Source organism: Streptopelia decaocto (assembly GCF_964273445.1).
Source record: "Streptopelia decaocto genome assembly, chromosome: 3".
NCBI classification, from domain to species: domain Eukaryota; kingdom Metazoa; phylum Chordata; class Aves; order Columbiformes; family Columbidae; genus Streptopelia; species Streptopelia decaocto.
Window position 1 is genome coordinate 117382041 of NC_138656.1, and position 17702 is coordinate 117399742.

At 50.4% G+C, this 17702-nt stretch overlaps 3 long non-coding RNA genes across 7 annotated transcripts; all 3 read left to right on the forward strand.

The window, feature by feature from the left end:
• Positions 1-457: 457 nt before the first annotated feature.
• On the forward strand, positions 458-6177 carry LOC309438333. 4 transcript variants are annotated; one of them, XR_014183757.1, is made up of 4 exons: positions 458-659; positions 4210-4297; positions 5090-5204; positions 5948-6177. It is a non-coding gene; the product is annotated as an uncharacterized lncRNA (long non-coding RNA). The 4 variants fall into 4 exon arrangements; XR_014183758.1 differs by lacking the exon at positions 458-659 and adding an exon at positions 2847-3010; XR_014183759.1 differs by lacking the exon at positions 458-659 and adding an exon at positions 2920-3014.
• A 1882-nt stretch (positions 6178-8059) lies between these two features.
• Positions 8060-11442, forward strand: LOC309438331. Of its 2 annotated transcripts, none has more exons than XR_014183754.1 (4): positions 8060-8217; positions 9216-9328; positions 10369-10477; positions 11199-11442. It is a non-coding gene; the product is annotated as an uncharacterized lncRNA (long non-coding RNA). The 2 variants fall into 2 exon arrangements; XR_014183755.1 differs by having other exon boundaries at positions 8074-8227; positions 9251-9328.
• A 1982-nt stretch (positions 11443-13424) lies between these two features.
• Positions 13425-16277, forward strand: LOC309438330. The gene is made up of 4 exons (XR_014183753.1): positions 13425-13568; positions 14774-14861; positions 15481-15607; positions 16031-16277. It is a non-coding gene; the product is annotated as an uncharacterized lncRNA (long non-coding RNA).
• Positions 16278-17702: the final 1425 nt, after the last annotated feature.

The window sequence follows — 17702 nt, forward strand, 5'->3', positions numbered from 1 at the left end:
ATGGTGCCATCCATGTGCCATAAACATCCTTCTGATTTCTGCTGCAAATGCCTTCCATTTTGGGGCAGGGGACAGATAGGGGTGGGCGAACGCTGGCTGTGTAGAGACCAGGACCATGCTGGAGGTCTCCTCCTTCTGTGCTCTGCAGGGCTGTCCCTCGCTCGAGGATCGCCCCAGGACTGTCAGCGCCGTGGGGGCTTCTGCTCTCCTGGGTCCTGCCCTCCGGGGATCGGCCGTGTTGGCGTTTGCTCTGAGAAGGAGTTCTGCTGTCGGAGGTAGGCTCAGGGCTGTCCAAAGGGCTGGGGTTGCTGCCTGTTGGAGGTGGAGGTGAGGCTGTTGGAGAAAGAGGGGAGAACATGCAGCACAAGGGCACAGGGACACAGAGCCCCCGTGCTGCCCTGGTTGGGACAGGCACCGCCAGACCTTTCCTCCTGCAGCCGATGGTATCCCTGATGGCCTTCTGCGTTCCTGGCACCGATCTCCGAGAAGCCCTCTGAGACCACCCCATGCCCTCTCAGCACAGTCAGGATGATGCTGTGAAGAGGAACCAAGCACCGCTGGGAACAGTGGCAACCCTGGACAGCTGGACAATGTTCCCACGGGAATCCCTTCCCCCCTGTCTGCAATACAAGATGGTAGTTTTCATTCCTGCTGCCGAGGTGTGTTTGTGTGTCCTCAGGGAGAAACATGTCGGTGTGCAATCTTTTCCTCATGTGCAGGGGAGGGTGGAGAAGATGGGGTGAATTCCTGATATGCACGGACCCACAAATGCACACACATAGAACCTTAGAATGTCCTGAGTTGGAAGGGACCCACAAGGATCATTGAATCCAAATCCTGTCCCTGCACAGGGCAACCCCACAGTTCACACCATGAGTCTGGGGATGTTGTCCAGTCTCTTCTTGAACACTGTCAGGCTTGGGACTGTGACACCTCTCTGGGGAGCCTGTTCCAGTGTCCAGCACCCTCTGGGTGAAGAACCTTTTCCTAATGTCCAACCTGACCCTCCCCTGGCACTTCTTCCTGCCATTCCCTGGGGTTCTGTCACTGTCACGAGAGATAAGAGCTCAGCCCTGCCCCTCCTGCTCCCCTTGTGATAAAGCTGTAGCCACCATAATCTCTGCCCTCAGTCTCCTCTTCTCCAGGCTGAACAAACCAAGTGGCTTTAGCTGTTCCTCATACGTTGTCCTCTCCAAACCCTTCATGAAATTTGTCGCCCTCTTCTGGACACTTTCCAGTAGCTTTATATCCGTCTATACTGTGGCTCCTGAAACTGCACGCAGTGCTGCAGGTGAGGCCGCCCCAGTGCACAGAAGAGCGGGACAATCCCCTCCCTGCCCGGCTGGCCATGCTGCCCCACCTTCACCTGCCCTCTTTCCAAGCTGGGCCCAAGCCACAGGAGCATCCCCCTGCACTGTGGGGGGACCCATATGGATGCCAATACCAGTCTACCCTCTCTGCAAGTGTATCCCCACATCCACATCCATGGTCAGGCATGGAGTTTGCTATGAACCCCTAAATTCATTGGGTGCCTGCTGCTTGTCCATTGGGTTCCAAGCTGGGTCAGGAGTCCCTGTGGGGCTGTTCCACAGGACATGTCACTCTGGTGGCCTTGGGTTCATCCCCAGCTGTGGGGCCTGGGTGCGTTGCACCAGGGGGTGTTGTGGAGTCCAGGGGTAGCTGGGCCAGGGGAATCATCCTGTCTCTGAGGAATCAGAGAACAGTTTGGGTTGGAAGGGGCATCCAAAGCTCATCCAGTGCCACCCCTGCCATGAGCAGGGACATCTTCATCCAGATCAGAGCCCTGTCCAGCCTGGCCTAGGATGTCTCCAGGGATGGTTCATCTACCACCTCTCTGGCCAACCTGGGACAGGCTCTCACCACCCTCAGCAGAAACAATTTCTTCCTCATGTCTGTCCTGAATCTCCCTCCTTTAGTTTAAAGCCATGACCCCTTGTCCTATCACAACAGGCCCTGCTAAAAAGTCTGTCCCCATCTTTCTTATCAGCCCCTTTCAAGTACAGAAAGGCCACAATGAGGTCTCCCTGGAGCTTCTCTTGAGGCTGAACACCCCAGCTGTCTCAGTCTGTCCTCATAGGAGTAATCTCTTGCTTCTCTGTTTTTCATGACATGTTCTACCATGACCCACCTTGATCTTTACCTTTCTGAAGCACCACATAATTCCTATAAATGCACAAACTCTGTTGATCAAGTCCACACCTCCAAGGCCTAATGAGTCCTATTCACCTTCATTCGGTATCATCCCTTAGTGTGCAGAGCTTTATACAGAGACTTTCTTCTATTGAACCACATTTGTGGGTTTTGTATCACGAACAACCATTTTAGGAGGAGTAAATTCAGACAGAATTAGGTGAGCTGTGGTCCCACCCAGTCACTTTCCTCTATTCACTGTCTGTTTATCTAAGTAGCCATCAAAACGTAGCCTTATGCTTATTCTTAGCATGTCAAATGCAAATCACCTTGGCGAAGTTGTTCTTTTAATATTAAATGGAGAGAAAAGGAAAGTATTTTGCACGATCTTGCATGCCACACACTATCTTCTTGCCAAGTGAACTGAAAGGAAAGGAAGAGACAAATATTTTATCCTTTTATGGGAATGGTTGCTATTGGTGTCTACACCAGACAGTTTGCTTTGTCCATCCCAGGCAGTTCATGCCAAGCCCGTGTGCCCACTGTGCAGTAGGATGTCACAAGACGTGTTGCATGAAGATAATGGTGAGGATTGCAACAGCCCCCAAGAGGCACCTCAGCCTCTTCCACTGCTATAGAGAGGGACAAGGCGCAACCCCATCATCCCCACACAGATCGGTCATTTTTTGATTGACCAATGGGAGATCTGTCAGCAGGAATAAGCACATGTCCCACCCCCCAGCAGTGGTATAAAACCAGAGTATTTTGGCCCAAAGAGTACTCCTTGGACCCAAGAGCATCTGGACTCAAGCAATTCCTGTTGGGTTTGTTACTGCCTGAACACCAAGACTTTCATCAGGTGGGTAACTGCGGGGTCTCTTTATGGATAGCCACCCACTCTACCTCTCTCTTCAAATCCCATCACCCTAGACGCATCTGAATGACAAACAGCTGGAAGTATCCATGCATGTAACTAAGCCATCAGAGATGCCTAGGAAAGGGAATTAACCTGCTTATGTGTCCAAGAAATGTGGCAATGTGACTTGATGCTTGAGGAGGGACCCAAGATCTTCTGTTCTTGGAGAATGGGGACTTTCCTCAGCCAAGGAAGAAGATGCTTTTCACACAGCAGTACAGAGATTTTCCATCCTTCCAGGTGACTCAAAAGGCTGATTTGTGTTGCTGTTTGTGGCCATCAAGACAGTTCCGTGTCCTCCTGCTCCTCCCCGAGTTGGTGCTGCATGGGGCAGGGGCAGTGAGAGTGGGGCTGGGGGTGTCTTTGCTGAGAAGCCTGAGAATGGTCTTGAGTTGAGCATGGTCACTCCTAAGCCAAGCTGGGAGGACTTTCCTGAGCCCAGGGAAGCAGACGTGGTTGGGAAAGGTGTTTGAGGCAGCCAGTTTGGATTCGATGATATGATGCAGAGCACTGGCTAACCCTTCATCTAATGTGGCATCTCCAGGCACATGCATTTCCCTAAATTCCAGACCCTGGATCCTCTATCTCCCATAGTCTGACTATGGCACGGCACTGAGTGGTGGTACAAGCATCTCCTGGTGTGCAAACCTTCTCTGCTCTAGCCATTGATTAAGGAGATGCAGAAATGTGAAAGTCACAGGCAGTAATTCTATTCTACTTGAAAAAATGTCATTTTAATTTCTTGATTGGGGTCAACTCTGGAGACAGGTGGTTTCAGGACATAGGAATGTAGCACCTTTGGTGAACTCTGGAGATGCGGGTCTTTCCAGCAACCAGGAAATATATATGTATTTCGTTAATGAGAAAAGCATTTGATACATGAAACATGAGGGATTAAAAGCTCATTAGCTCCATAACTTTCAATGGCAAATTTATACCTCCATTTTCAAAATTTCACTGGACTTTGTTCTGATTGTTTTGGCAACAGCTGGCCCCAAGGTCTGCAGCCTTTGCTTTGGGGAAGGTCTGTGGAAAAGCATCCTGCTTAAGTGATCAGTTTCCCAGATCCTGAGACTATCCTGAAATGCTCCAAAGATGTATAGCATTGTACAGATTTATTGTCTTGGTGTCCCCCTCTGCAGCCCCATGAAGACCTGGGAGAGGCATCAGCCATGAAGATCCTGTACTTGCTCTTCCCCTTCTTCCTCCTGTTGATCCAGGGTGCTGCAGGTGAGAGGGACAGAGAGGAGATGGGTGAGGTGTGAGTCACCATCAGTGGGGTTTTCCATGTGCCACAAAGAGAGCATGTTAGTTAGAGTGATGCAAAGTTCAGGAGGGATTGAGGAGAATGTGTTTTCTGAGTTACCTTCCAAGAGGACATGGGTTGGCAGTAGAGAGAGCCCCTGGAAATAGAAGCCTGGCTTCCCTTGGTCAGCAGGGTTTTGGTTTCAGGCTCTAACCCTGTACCCAGTTGTTCCTCTTTGGGAGTTTTGGGACGATTTTTTACCCTGTGCAGGGATGGAAGAGAGCCCCAGGGGTTGTTGGCTTGGTGGGCTGCCTGGGACACAAAGAAGTCCCTTCTCATTGAGCAGTATCTCTGTTGCATGTCCCAAAACCTCATTGCCCCAACCTTGACCCCTGCAAGGGCCAGGCGAGGACTTTCCATCAGAGGCCACTCAAAGGCAGATGCAGCCAGGACAGGGAGCTGGGATGTGAGAAGTTCCTTGTTTGTCACCTCTGCTGGTCCAGGTGGTGGTGGACACACAGCTGGGGAGCAAGCACGGCTCTTCCTTGACTTCATGGTCCTTCTCAGTGTCTGTTCTCGTGTGCACCCACTTTAGAGTGGAAGAGTCCTTCTAGGTGACACACATTGCTATGAAAGATGGGGCTATGGTGAGGCTGAAGATGTGCCCATATATTGGTCTGAAATGCCAATTTCAGGGGAGTGTCTGCCTTTCTGCAACCACACGCTGCTCTCCCAGATTGTCATTTTAGTTATTTTGTGTGTGTCATTCCCCATAGAAACAGGAAACGAAGTCCAATGCAGACAAAGAGGTGGATTCTGCACTATTAGGCGGTGCCCCTACTCTACAACACCTATTGGAAGGTGTTCAAGCTATCGCCTCTGCTGCAGAAGGTAAGGTCTAGATTCCTGGCTCAGGACATAGTTTCTTCCTTTGTCCACAGAAGTATCTGTTAAAAAATTCTTTATAGCCAATGTCTGGTAAATACTGTCCTGCATTTATGCTTTGTGGGAGAGGCCCAAGAATGAAGGGAAAAGCTCTTGTGGGTTTGATCTAGATTGGATGTAAGGATGAACTTCTTCACCGTGAGGGTGGTGACACACTGGAACCAGATGAGTTGTGGATACTGCATCACTGGAGATTTCCAAGGCCAGGTTGGATGGGGCTTTGAGCAACTTGGTCCAGTGGAAAGTTTCCCTGGCCATGGCAGAGGATGGGAACTAGCTGATCGTTAAGGACCCTTCCAACCCAAACCATTCTATGATTCATTGAACCTGTCTGCTCTGGAGCTGAAGGGGCCCAAGGTCAGCCAGTGTCTCACCAGTCTCTTTCAGTCCTGTGAGACTCCTCCAGGCTTTGCAGAGGGCTCTCTCAAGCTGGCAAAGAGTGAATAATTCACTGTCCTTGGACAGCATCGATGACATGATCCTGGTTTTGCTGCACCTGCATAGACTTGGAGTCAAGGCTGCCAAGATGGGTCTAAACCGTCTGCAGTAAGGATTGAACTTCATCTCTGTTGAGCCTGATTCTCTTGGACTGTAGACATACTTGTCATAGCAGGAGAAGTACGTGAGAATGGGAAGAACGGAAAAATAATTTACAAGAGGTGATGAGCTTCTCTGCTTTCTTCATACAGTAACTAGGGTTGAGACCCTGAACTTTCTGAGCAGGACGACCCCCTCACTTCTGGCTCCTGGAACCATCTCCTGATGTCCTCTCTCTTCCCTGTACCTGCCGTCCCCAGCTGCTGTGACAGTAGGAGTGGAATCGCTGCTCCTCCTGGGTCCCTGTCATGGACCCACTGTGTCACTGTCACAGAGCCTGCTTTTCCTGAATAAAGACGAGCAGTTTGGCAGGTGGGACGTGTGGCTGTTTCCTTGTGGTGGGGCTGTGCTGTGCCTGCTGGCTCTGAGGGTGCTGGCGGGTTGGCGGCAGGAGAAGGTCCTGGCGGTCACCACTGTGTCTGTCCCCTGGGATGTTCTTGCCTGGGCATCGTGTGGGGACACTGAACCTGGCAGTCGCTGCTGGTCCAAGGTATTTGGTGTGTTTGTGATGGAGCTGCTCTGCAGATGCTCCCTCATGGGTCGCAGCACCTGGATCTGTCAGTCACAGCTGTCCCATGTCCCTGGAAGCCATGGCTTGTTGCACAGGGTGTGCTGGGTGTGTGTCCCTTGGATGGGCATGGCCAGGGCTGCCCATACGAGCTCTTCTAAAGGCACTGCTGCTCCTCGGTGTCCTACACAAGCTGCAGCACTCCTGGCTGTGGCCATGCAGGAGCTGTGCTGCTGCACACCGCATCCCAACAGATAGGGATGTCACCTGCTCCAGGTGACCGTTGAGACAAGTGTCATTGACTATGGCCTGGAAATGTCCAAATCTGTAGTATACAAGGAGTAAACAGGTGTCATTGCCTCTCTGCCCACCTGGAGGCAATCTTGGATGGCAATACCCTTCTCCATCCAAGACAGTGTCCTCTGCCTGTCTGCTGAAACAAGCCTCATGCGTTAGGTTCTCTGAGTGGTTCAATACACGTGCGTGTCCACACACAAGTACACATGGGACCAACTAGTGACCCCGGCTGGTTTGGTGAAGCCTTTCCCTTCCAAAAAGGCAAAGCTGTCACTGTCAGTGCTTTCCTGAACTGGAGAGTTTGGTGAGAGATGTTGGGGTCACCCTCACCTGTCATGGCTTTTCCTCACCTGTGCTCACCTCTCGTTATATGGAGCCTGCAGCAGTCAACACGAACACTCTTCATCTCCACAACGCAAAGTTGTTCCACTGTCCCAGGGGGTCCTTGGCCCAGATGACTCGAACCAGATTGATGGTGTTGAGCAGTCAACTCATGAGTTTCAGAGTGCAGACAGAGAGGAGAGAAAGGGAAAGAGAAAGACTGCTTTTATTTAGAATACATGACCTGAAGGGATGCTGTAGCAAGGAGGGTGTTGGTCTCTTTTCCCAAGTAATAAACAACAAGACAAGGAAATGGCCTCAAGTTAAGCCAGGGGAGGTTTAGATGGGGTATTAGGAAAAATTTATTCCCAGAAATTGTTGCCAGGCACTGGAACAGGCTGCCCAGGCAGTGGTGGAGTCACCATCCCTGGAGTGGTTTAGATGTGCAGATGAGGTTCTTAGGGACATGGTTCAGTGGTGAACTTGGCAGTGTGAGGTTAACAGTTGGACTCAATGATTTTAAAGGTCTTTTCCAGCCAAAACTATTCTATGATTCTGCTCTCTATGGTTCTGTCTAGCATGACTGATGTGGAGGTAGTGAGCTGAGAGACTGGCATGTTTCTCTGCGTTCACCAGCTCATACAGGTGTATTGCTGCAGCAGTTATGTGTCATTTCCAAACTAGACAGAAAACCCTTTTCCAGGAAAATGACAGGTATAACTTTCCTCACAGTGTACAAAGGTGAGCAGGTTTGCAATACTCCGCATAATCTTGCACATCTCATGCTAGCTGATTATGTATATCATTAATAAAACGAGAGGACACAATGAAGAAAACTTTGTTGTTATTGCTGCTATTCCCTGCATCAGCTGGTTTGCTTTGTCCATCCCAGGCAGTTCATGCCAAACCCACGTGCCCGCTGTGCCACAGGGTGTCACAAGATGTGTTGCACGAGGATAACGGTGGCGATTGTAACAGCCCCCAGGAGGCACCTCAGCCTCTCCCGTTGCCACAGAGAGGGACAAGGTGTGACCCCATCACCCCCGAGCAGACGGGTTGCTTTCTGGTTGGTCAAGGGGACATGTGTCAGCAGGAATGAGTGCATGTCCCACCCACAAGCAATGGTATAAAACCGGGGTGTTTTGGGCAAAGCAGCATTCCCTGACTCCAAGAACATCTGGACACGAGAGGTTCCTGGTGGGTCTGGTGGGACTTGTACATCAAGACTTCCATCAGGTGGGTAACTGTGGGGTTTCTTTATGGACAGCTGTCCATTAGCCCTCTCTCTTCAGCTCCTGAAACTTTCTAAATGACAAAAGGTTGGAAGTATCTGTATGTGTAATGATGTCATCTGATCATTCCAGTAAAGACCACTAATTGTCTGTACGAGTCCACGATTATCAGAGCCCAGAATATGTTGAAAGTGAGACTGGGTTTCCTGACTACAACTGGGACTGGAAATGTGTCTTGGGGCTTGAGGAAGGTCCCTGAGACCTCATGTGCTGGGGTACATGGGGTCTGTCCTGGACGAAGTAGGGAGATGCTGTTCAAGCAGGGATTTTCCATCCTTTCACGCTTACATTAACTTAGAAGGTTGCTATAAATTGACCATACTGGTCATGGAGACCCTCCTTTAAGTGCCAGGCACCTCCAGGTACATTTCCCTCAACTCCAGGACCTGGGTCAGTTCTTGGCCCTGGTTTAACTACTGGCATTGGGTTGAGTGTTGGTATGATCACCTTCTGATATGCAAACCTTCTCTGGTTTGGCCCTTGCAGGTGTGTGAGACCGAATGCACTAACAGTGTGTCTGGTAACTACATTGGAAAGTCTATCTTGTCTCACCCTCAGCTCTGTCTCTCCAGAGACCTATTTATTTCTCCTTGTGAGGTAAGTGTTAGATGCATAAAGCCTGAGGGTGTGCAGCTTCCAAGGGAAAATATTCTGTTTGCGTTTTCCACATGCCTTTGAATGCTGTTTTGCTTAAAAGTGCAATAGTCAGGCATCACTTCTCCCATGTGTTCTTTAAGAAAGTACAAAGTGAATAGTCAGAAAGAAGATGATGGAAAAATATCAGCTGGATTGCCTAACAGGCAGATACTTCCACAGCTGCTCCCAGGATATGCAAAAGTCACATATCTGACAGATACTCCTGAGAACAGGCCACAGAAGACACTGTCCTCTGTCACTTGACCCTGTGAAATACAGCATATTACTGTGTGCTGTCATCTCCAGGAGTTTTGGTGTCTCCCATCTGCATCCCCGTGAAGACCTGGGACAGACTTTGGCCATGAAGATCCTGTACCTGCTCTTCCCCTTGCTCCTCCTCTTGGTCCAGAGCGCTGCAGGTGAGAGGGCAAGAGAGAAGATGGGGTGAGGTGTGAGCTTTATCTGTGGTGTCTTCCACGTCCTGGAAAGTGACTTACTTTGTCAAATACTAGGAGGGAATGGTTTTATGGTCATATTCGAGCTCCTATGTGAAAAGCTATGCCATGGTGCACATCTGGGTGCATCTACAGCTGTTTTCATTTGGACTGGATGTGGAAGAATCCAGCCCAAAAGGGCTTGGCTGCTTCTGTGGGCTGGGTAGGGATTCAGGTCCCTGTGGGCTCCAACCCCTGTGATTGGTGCTGCTCTGGGAGGTAGTCTCTGGATGAGCTACTATTGAAGTCACTGTAGGTGCAGACTGCACAGACCATCTTAGTTGTCCAAAATGTGGACACTTTGGGGAAGAGTTGTCTGCCCATGGTATGTAGTGCAGTTTGGGGACCCTTTGGCATGTCTGCCTCTTAAACCTCCAAGCCCTCCCAGTACTGTCTGACCTAGCTGAGATGATCTGGTGGAGGTGAACAATTTAGAGGGTGCCTGAAAGCCACGATGCAGCCTTCTGCACCCCAATGGCCAGAGACAGCTGGCCACCACGTCTTTAGCTTAGACCTCTCCAGTAGCACTGAATCTGAGTGTCCCAAAGCACTGTTGCCCCAAGGCATGACCCCAGCCAGGGTTGGGCAAGGACTTTCCATCAGGGGTCACTCAAAGGCAGGGTGAAGCCAGGACAGGGATGTGGATGTGCCAGTTCCGCTGGTCTGGGCAGTGGTGGACAGGTAGCTGGGGTGGACACGCAGCTGGAGAGTCAGCACGGCTCTTCCTCAACCTCACGCTGGTCCTTCTCAGTGTCTGTTCTCGTGTGCACCCACATTAGAGTGAAAGAGTCTTTCTGGGTGAGATATGTGGCTGTTGAAGACGTGGCTATGGTGAGGTTGAAGATAAGCCCATACACTGACTGGCCTGGAATGCATGGGCAGGCTTGTCCTTTCTGTGACCACATGCTGCTCTTCCAGATCATTTTTTTAACTTTTTCTCTGTGCATGATCTTCCATGGCACTAGGAAGCACAGACAGATGCATACGGCGGAAGGGATTCTGCGTGCTCGGGGGCTGCCGTTTCCCCTATAAATATGTGGGACTTTGTACAAAATTCAGCCACTGCTGCAAATTGTAAGTTCTCCTATTCATATAGTTATTGTTGTCTTTCAATCCAGCTCCTGGTTCACACCTTCATGCCTTCATGCTTAGAGGCAAAAGCCAGGGAAAGAAGGGAAAAGTCCTCATGGGTTTGAACCTTCATGCTGTGGGGCTGAAGGAGCCCAAGGTCACCCAGTGCATCCCCGCTCTCCTTCAGCCCCACGAGACTTGCTCACAGTCAATACAGAAAGACCAGCTGTGTTGTCCAAACGAGAACCATTGAATAGTTTGGGATGGAAATGACCTTCAAAGTTCATCTAGGCTGCCCCTTGGGTAGTGTGGGGCATGGGATCCTCCTCCCAATGTCTCTAAAGAGACTTGGAAACAAGGCTGCCACCAATGAGGAAAACACAGGTCCAAGACAACTGAAATTACTGGAATTTACCTCTGTGATATTGAGTCTTATCTGCCTCCTCTTGCTTCTAATTGGAGAGGAGATGAGAGACACTGGGGGGAAGAGAAAAGTAAGTTACAACATAGAATAGACTCACAGAATAATTTTGGTTAGAAGAAACCTTCAAGATCAAGTCTAACCACTAACCCAATACTGGCACTAACCCATGTCCCTCAGAACCTCATCTCTGCATCTTTTAAACCCCTCCAGGGATGGTGACTCCACCACTGCCCTGGGCAGCCTGTTCCAATGCCCGATAAACCTTTGTGTGTAATGTGCTTCTCTGCTTTCTTCATACAGTATCTGGGGTTGAGACCCTGAACTTTCTCAGCATGACGACCCCTTCGCTTCTGGCTCCTGGAACCATCTCCTGATGTCCTCTCCCCTCCCTGCCCCTGCTGTCCCCAGGTGGTGTGACAGCAGGAGTGGAAGTGCTGCTCCTCCTGGGTGCTCATGGGCTTAAGACATCCTGACATGGACCTGGTGTCACTGTCACAGAGCCGCTTTTCCTGACTTGAATAAAGACGAGCAGTTTGGCATTGCAGCGGGCGGGATGTGTGGCTGTTTCCTTGTGATGGAGGGTGTGCTGTGCCTGCTGGCTCTGGGGTGGTGGTGGGTTGGTGGCAGGAGAAGCAGCTGGGGATGCTGGGGGCACCACTGTGTCTGTCCCTGGGGATGATCTTGCCTGAGCGTCGTGTGGGGACACCGAGTCTGGCAGTCCCTGCGGGGTCAGGGTGTTTGGTGTGGTGTGATGGAGATGTTCTGCTCCCTCCTGGGAAGTGCAACTCCAGCCCTGGCTTTGTAAGCCCAGCCTTCTTTCTTTTCCCAGGAGCTTAGTTCCACGTCAGCCTCTTTTGCAGGGGGTAATGATCCTTTCTTGTGATGAGTGCTCAGCCCAAGTGATGGTGGGTTCAAGGGAGGCACCATCCTGCTGCTCTGTGGGAAGGGAGTCTCCTTGGATGCTATGCAGGAGATATCTGTGCCCAAATGCACCAGGACATTGCTCTGACTGTAACGGTCAGACTGTACATTTGGTATTTGTCTTTTTATCCTTGCATACACTGGAAATTTACTCTCAATCTCGTTATTGGCTGGGCAAATATGGGACAAACTGGGACCCAGGAAGGCCCCTGCACTCTCTGCAGATGCTGGTGGGAGGTGTTGGAGGATGCCGGGTCATTGCAGCCCAGCAAGTCAACCCAGGGTTTTCTCCATGTGCCTGGCATGTACGTTCTCTCCTTTCTCCAACAGCCAAGGGGAATTTTCCAATGGAAAACAGGGGGGTGTTTATGGCACTGGGGTGGAATGGTCACCATCATCCCACAGCAGACTCCAGCAGAGGGTCTCCAGCATGTCTGCTGGCTTTCTCCTGGTACAAGGAAGGATTTTGAGGGTGGAAGTAGGATCTGCCTTCCTCCCTCCTCCTCCTCCTCTCCAGCATGGCTGCTGTGCCCAGTGTGCTGAATTGGAAAGACATGGGCCAGGAGATATGGAGATGATGGCAAAACCCCATCCCCGGACTAGAGAGTCCCAGGTCCAGTCCCAGCTGCAGAACCTGCAGCAGGAGCCTTTCCCTAAAGACATGGGGTGTGAGGGACCCCGGGGGGGATGCCACAGCAACCATGAAAAGTCACAGGCAAATCATGATCTCAATGAAAGAAAAACAAATGATTGTACCAAAAGGTTTGACCTCTGTCTTATTTAATCTGCTTTATGTTTGTAGGGAAACTCATTATTTACTGGGAAGCTTCACTGTAGTATCAGACAAATCCTCCATTTTTCCATACACTTAATGAATTCCTATCTTACATGTTGCTCCCTGGAGCATCAGGAGGAGGAGAACAAAGAGGACTGGTTGCAGTTGCTGGCACCTCAAATGTCCATCCCAAAAGCTCCTTTTCCTGTTTCTTCCTCCAGCCGGAGAGAAGGAAGCATCACTCCCCTCTTCTGACATCTCTGAAGATGTCCCTGCTCATGGCAGGGGTTGGACTAGATGAGCTTTGGAGATCCCTTCCAACAAACTATTCAATGACTCTATGACTCTGCTCTCACTTTATGTAAATAGTCACTAGAGAGACAGTTTCATGCTTATCACCTTTGTCATATCAGGTGCACAGACATCTTGCTCTAGAAGATATTCTTGCAGTGTCTAGAGGTAGGAAGGTTTTCAATATACCACATGTCCTTGCTCATTACACCCTAGCTGTTTATTCAGTCAGATGAGAAGAGACAAAGAAGGACTCCCTTCTGGGACTGGGCTGGTGCTGGTGTCTGCACCAACCCATTACTTTGTCTATCCCAAAGGTTCTTCAGCAACCACAACAGCCCATGTGCCCCCTGTGCCATGGGGTGTCACAAGAAGTCTTGCATGGGGATAACGGTGAAGGTTTCAACAGCCCCCAGGAGGCACCTCAGCATCTCCCACCTCCAGTGGGAGGGACTAGGTCCATCCCCATCATCCCCATGCAGATGAGTCACTTTCTGATTGGCCTGCAGGAGATGTGGCCATGGGAACAAGCAAGTCTCACCCACTGGCAATGGTATAAAACCAGGGTGCTTTGGAAAAAGTGATACTCCCTGATCTTAACACATCCAGGTGCAAGTGGTTCCTGATTGGATTGTTACAGCCTGTTGTTTGCTCGGTGAGCTCTGAACCAACACCTTCTACAGGTAGGTGATGCTGGGGTCTCTTCCAGGCTGTCCACTCATTCAGCGTCTCTGAAAATCCATCTTCCTGAAACCGTCTTAATGACAAACTGTTGGAAGTGTCTCTGATTATAAAAAAGCATCAGAGCTGCCTGGGAAAGATAATAAAATCCTTCACGTGAGTCTTAAGAACCCAGAACGTGTGGAAGATGGAAAGAGATTTTTCTAATGATAAGGGGAGACTGCAAAGGTGCCTTGATGCTGGTACCCAAGATCTTCTGTTCTGAGGAAATGGGGACTGTCCTGAGCCAAGGAATGTGATGCTTTCCCCACAGCAGTACAGAGATTTTCCTTCCTTTTAGGCACTCAGTTGACTCAAAAGGTTGATTTGTGCTGCTGTTCCTGGCCACCAGGACATTTCCCTGCCCTCCTGCTCCTCCCCGGGTTGGTGCTGCATGGGGCAGGGGCAGTGAGAGTGGGGCTGGGGGTGTCTTTGCTGGGAAGCTTGAGAATGGTCTTGAGTTGAGGATGGTCACTCCTAAGCCAAGCTGGGAGGACTTTCCTGAGCCCAGGGAAGCAGAGGTGGATGGGAAAGGGTGTTTGGGGCAGCCAATTTGAACTGGCTGAAGTGATGGCATTGGCTAGCTCTTCATCTAATGTGGCATCTCCAGGTATAAGCTATTCCCTAAGTTCTTGACCCTGGTTTGACTGTGGGCACGGCTTTGAGTGCTGGCAGAAGCATCTCCTGATGTGCAAACCTCTGCTCTGGCATTTGATTAAGAAGAGGCATAAGGAAGAGAGCAAATGCCCTTGTGGTAATCCTGATCTGCTGACTGTGCTGGGAAGTGTGTCTTGTGTCACCCTTTGGTCCTGTCTCTCTGGAAAATTCTGCCCTACAGAAGTCTTGTGGGACTATAACTTGTAAAAGTAATTATTGTTTCCTTATAATCTGATTTTCAATGGATGTTGTTTTGTGTAAAATAGTAACAACTAGGCAGGAATCCGCCAGTCTGATTTTTGAAGAAAACATCAGGAAGAGCTGTGAAAAAGACAATGAAATAAATGATTGTCCAACGTGCTGGTGGTTCCTGAAATGCCCCCAGGATATCTGTGAAGTTGGAGTGCTACGAACCATTATAATCTCCTTTTGTTGGAGATCTGCTCTTTGATTCACTGTGTGTGCCCATGATTCTCTATGCCTTTATTTTCTTTCTGTGTCATCTCTGCAGCCTTGTGGCGACCCCGGACAGGCATCAGCCATGCGGATCCTGTACCTGCTCTTTCCCTTGTTGCTCCTGTTGGCCCAGGGTGCTGCAGGTGAGAGGGGAAGAGGGGAGACATGGTGAGATGTGAGCTCCATCCGTGGGGTCCTCCGTGTCCTGGGAAGTGACCAGATTTGTCAAAGATACATGACTTTGGGGAAAGTATTTGCTCTGATGAATGCTGAGCAGCTGATAAGCCAGAACAGAGTCCTTGACCTCACGCTGATCTGTCCCTATGACTTTCCCCATGTGAACAGTCACTGATGCAGAAAAGATAACCTCCTCCTGGAGAGGTAAAGATGTTTGGTTTGGTGCTTGATGCAAATAGAAAAATAGAATCATTTTGCTTGGAAAAGGCCCTCAAGATCATTGAGTCCAACCTTTAATCCAACACTGGCACTAACCCATGTCTGTAAGAACCTCATCTTTGCATCTTTTAAACCCCTCCAGGGATGGTGACTCCACCACTGCCCTGGGCAGCCTGTTCTAATGCCCAACAGCCCTTTCCATGAAGAAATTGTTCCCAATATACTATCCAAAACTCCCCTGGTGCAACTGGAGCCCATTCCTCATAGGAGACTCAGGTCCAGGGACAGCATCAGCCCGTCTGGAACCAGACATGTTTTTTCACAATTATTCCATACTCACTTTCTTTGACCTCTTTAACCTTGCAGGATCCACCCTGGCTCCAGGAAATAAGAAAGAATGTCTTCGAGAAAAGGGTTACTGCGGATTTCTGAAGTGCTCTTTCCCCTTTGTCGTCAAGGGAAAATGTTCAAGATTTTTCTTTTGCTGCAAAAAGTAAGTTTGGGGATTCAAAATGCTACTGTGATGGCAGGAAGAGATGTTGTTGTGTCTAGGTACCCATGCCTACCCTATGGCTCAGTGCTTCACACGTTCTAAGGCAGAGGCCAGGGGAGGAAAGGAAAGGTGCTTGGACCTGCCCTGAGTGGGGCTGAAGGAGCCCAAGGTCATGCTGGCTGGAGAAGAGCATCCCTTGAGTAGTGTGGGGCACAGGATTTTCCCCCTGATGTCTCTACAAAGCCTTGGAGTCACCACTAAGGAGAGGAATCTGCAATATGAACTGGGTATTATCTCCATTCAGATTAGTCTTAGTACATCCTTGTCGTTGTTATCTAGGAGAGGTGATACATATTTTGAGAAAGTAAAGGAAGGAAAACAAAATAGAAGCAAGTGACTTCATGGTGTGTGTTTTTCCTCCAGTATCTGGGGTTGAAGACCCTGAACTTTTCAAGCAGGACGTCCCCCACGCTTCTGGCTCCTGGAACCAGCTCCTGATGTCATCTCCTGTCCCTGCCCCTGCTGTCCTCAGGTGGTGTGACAGCAGGAGTGGAAGTGCTGCTCCTCCTGGATGCTCATGGGCTGGAGACATCCTGACATGGACCTGGTATCACTGAGGCAGGAGCTGCTTTTCCTGGCTTGAATAAAGATGAGCAGTTTGGCATTGCAATGGGTGGGACATGTGGCTGTTTCTTTGTGATGGAGGGTGTGCTGTGCCTGCTGGCTCTGGGGAGGTGGTGGGTTGGTGGCAGGAGAAGCAGCTGGGGATGCTGGGGGCACCACTGTGTCTGTCCCTGGGGATGATCTTGCCTGAGCGTGGTGTGGGGACACCGAGCCTGGCAGTCCCTGCGGGGTCAGGGTGTTTGGTGTGGTGTGATGGAGATGCTCTGCTCCCTCCTGGGAAGTGCAACTCCTGTCCTCATCCTGCCAGTTACGGGTGTCCCTCGTCCCCAGCAGCTGTGGTTTCATGCACCAGGCTGTGCTGGTTAGTGTGTCCCTTTGGTGGGACACACTTGACCCATCCCAGAGGCCCCACCACACAGTGGGGTGGGACTTCCATCTCCCTCATCTGCAGTGGGGCTGGGCATTGCAGAGCAGGTCCCGCTCATCTCCCTCCTCCTGCCAGCCCCACAGCATCTGTTCCTGCCACATCCCCCTGGAGGGGCCTGATCCTGCAGACAGTCCCCAGGAGACCTTACAGGCCTTAGAGCAAAGTGTGTCCCCAAAGCTGTCTGTTCAGCTCCTCCTGGAGGTGACCACTCCAATGGGTCTCATGGACCACAACCTGGACATGTCCAGAAGTGTCGGCCAGCAGGGAGGAAACAGGGTATCTTCTCCTTCTCTTCTCCTCAGACTGGAATTACAACACTGTTCTCTATCAACAGACAGTGACCTCAGACTTTCTGCAAGCGTAGACATCTGCCCTGTTGAGTTAAATGGAAACATAGAATCATAAAATCATTTTGGTAGGAAAAGACCCACAAGATCAAGTCCAACCATTAACCTTACACTGGCACTAAACCATGTCCTCAAGAGCCTCATCTACACGTCTTTTAAACCCCTCCAGGGATGGTGACTCCACCACTGCCATGGGCAGCCTGTTCCAGTGCCCGACAACCCTAATATACAATCTAAACCTCCCCTGGTGAAACTTGAGGCCATTTCCTCTGATCCCATCACTTTCTGATTGGGAGAAGAGACCAACACCCTCCATGCTCCAACCTCCTTTCAGGTAGGGGCAGATCACCCTCAGCACTTCATCCCTTACTTCTCCACCTTCTGCTTCGCCGTTGGGTGTGCAGCCCTTTCCGGAGCCATGTGGCTGATCCTCCCAGGGCATCTCTGGCCCGGTCCTGAAACTGAAGGTCCTTGCTGGATTCTGAGTAGCCCAATCTCCTGTGACCTAAATTCCTGTGGGAGGACTGTAGGAGTGAGTGGAGATCTGTGCAACCCCAAGAGACATGTCCACATCAGCTAGGGTCTTTCCTCATACCCACCACCAGCTTCCACCCTGCTGTCCAGGCCCTGTACCCAGCACCCCAGGTTCCCACTGACTTTCCAGGATTGTTTTCTTCACATTCATTCATGTGTCATT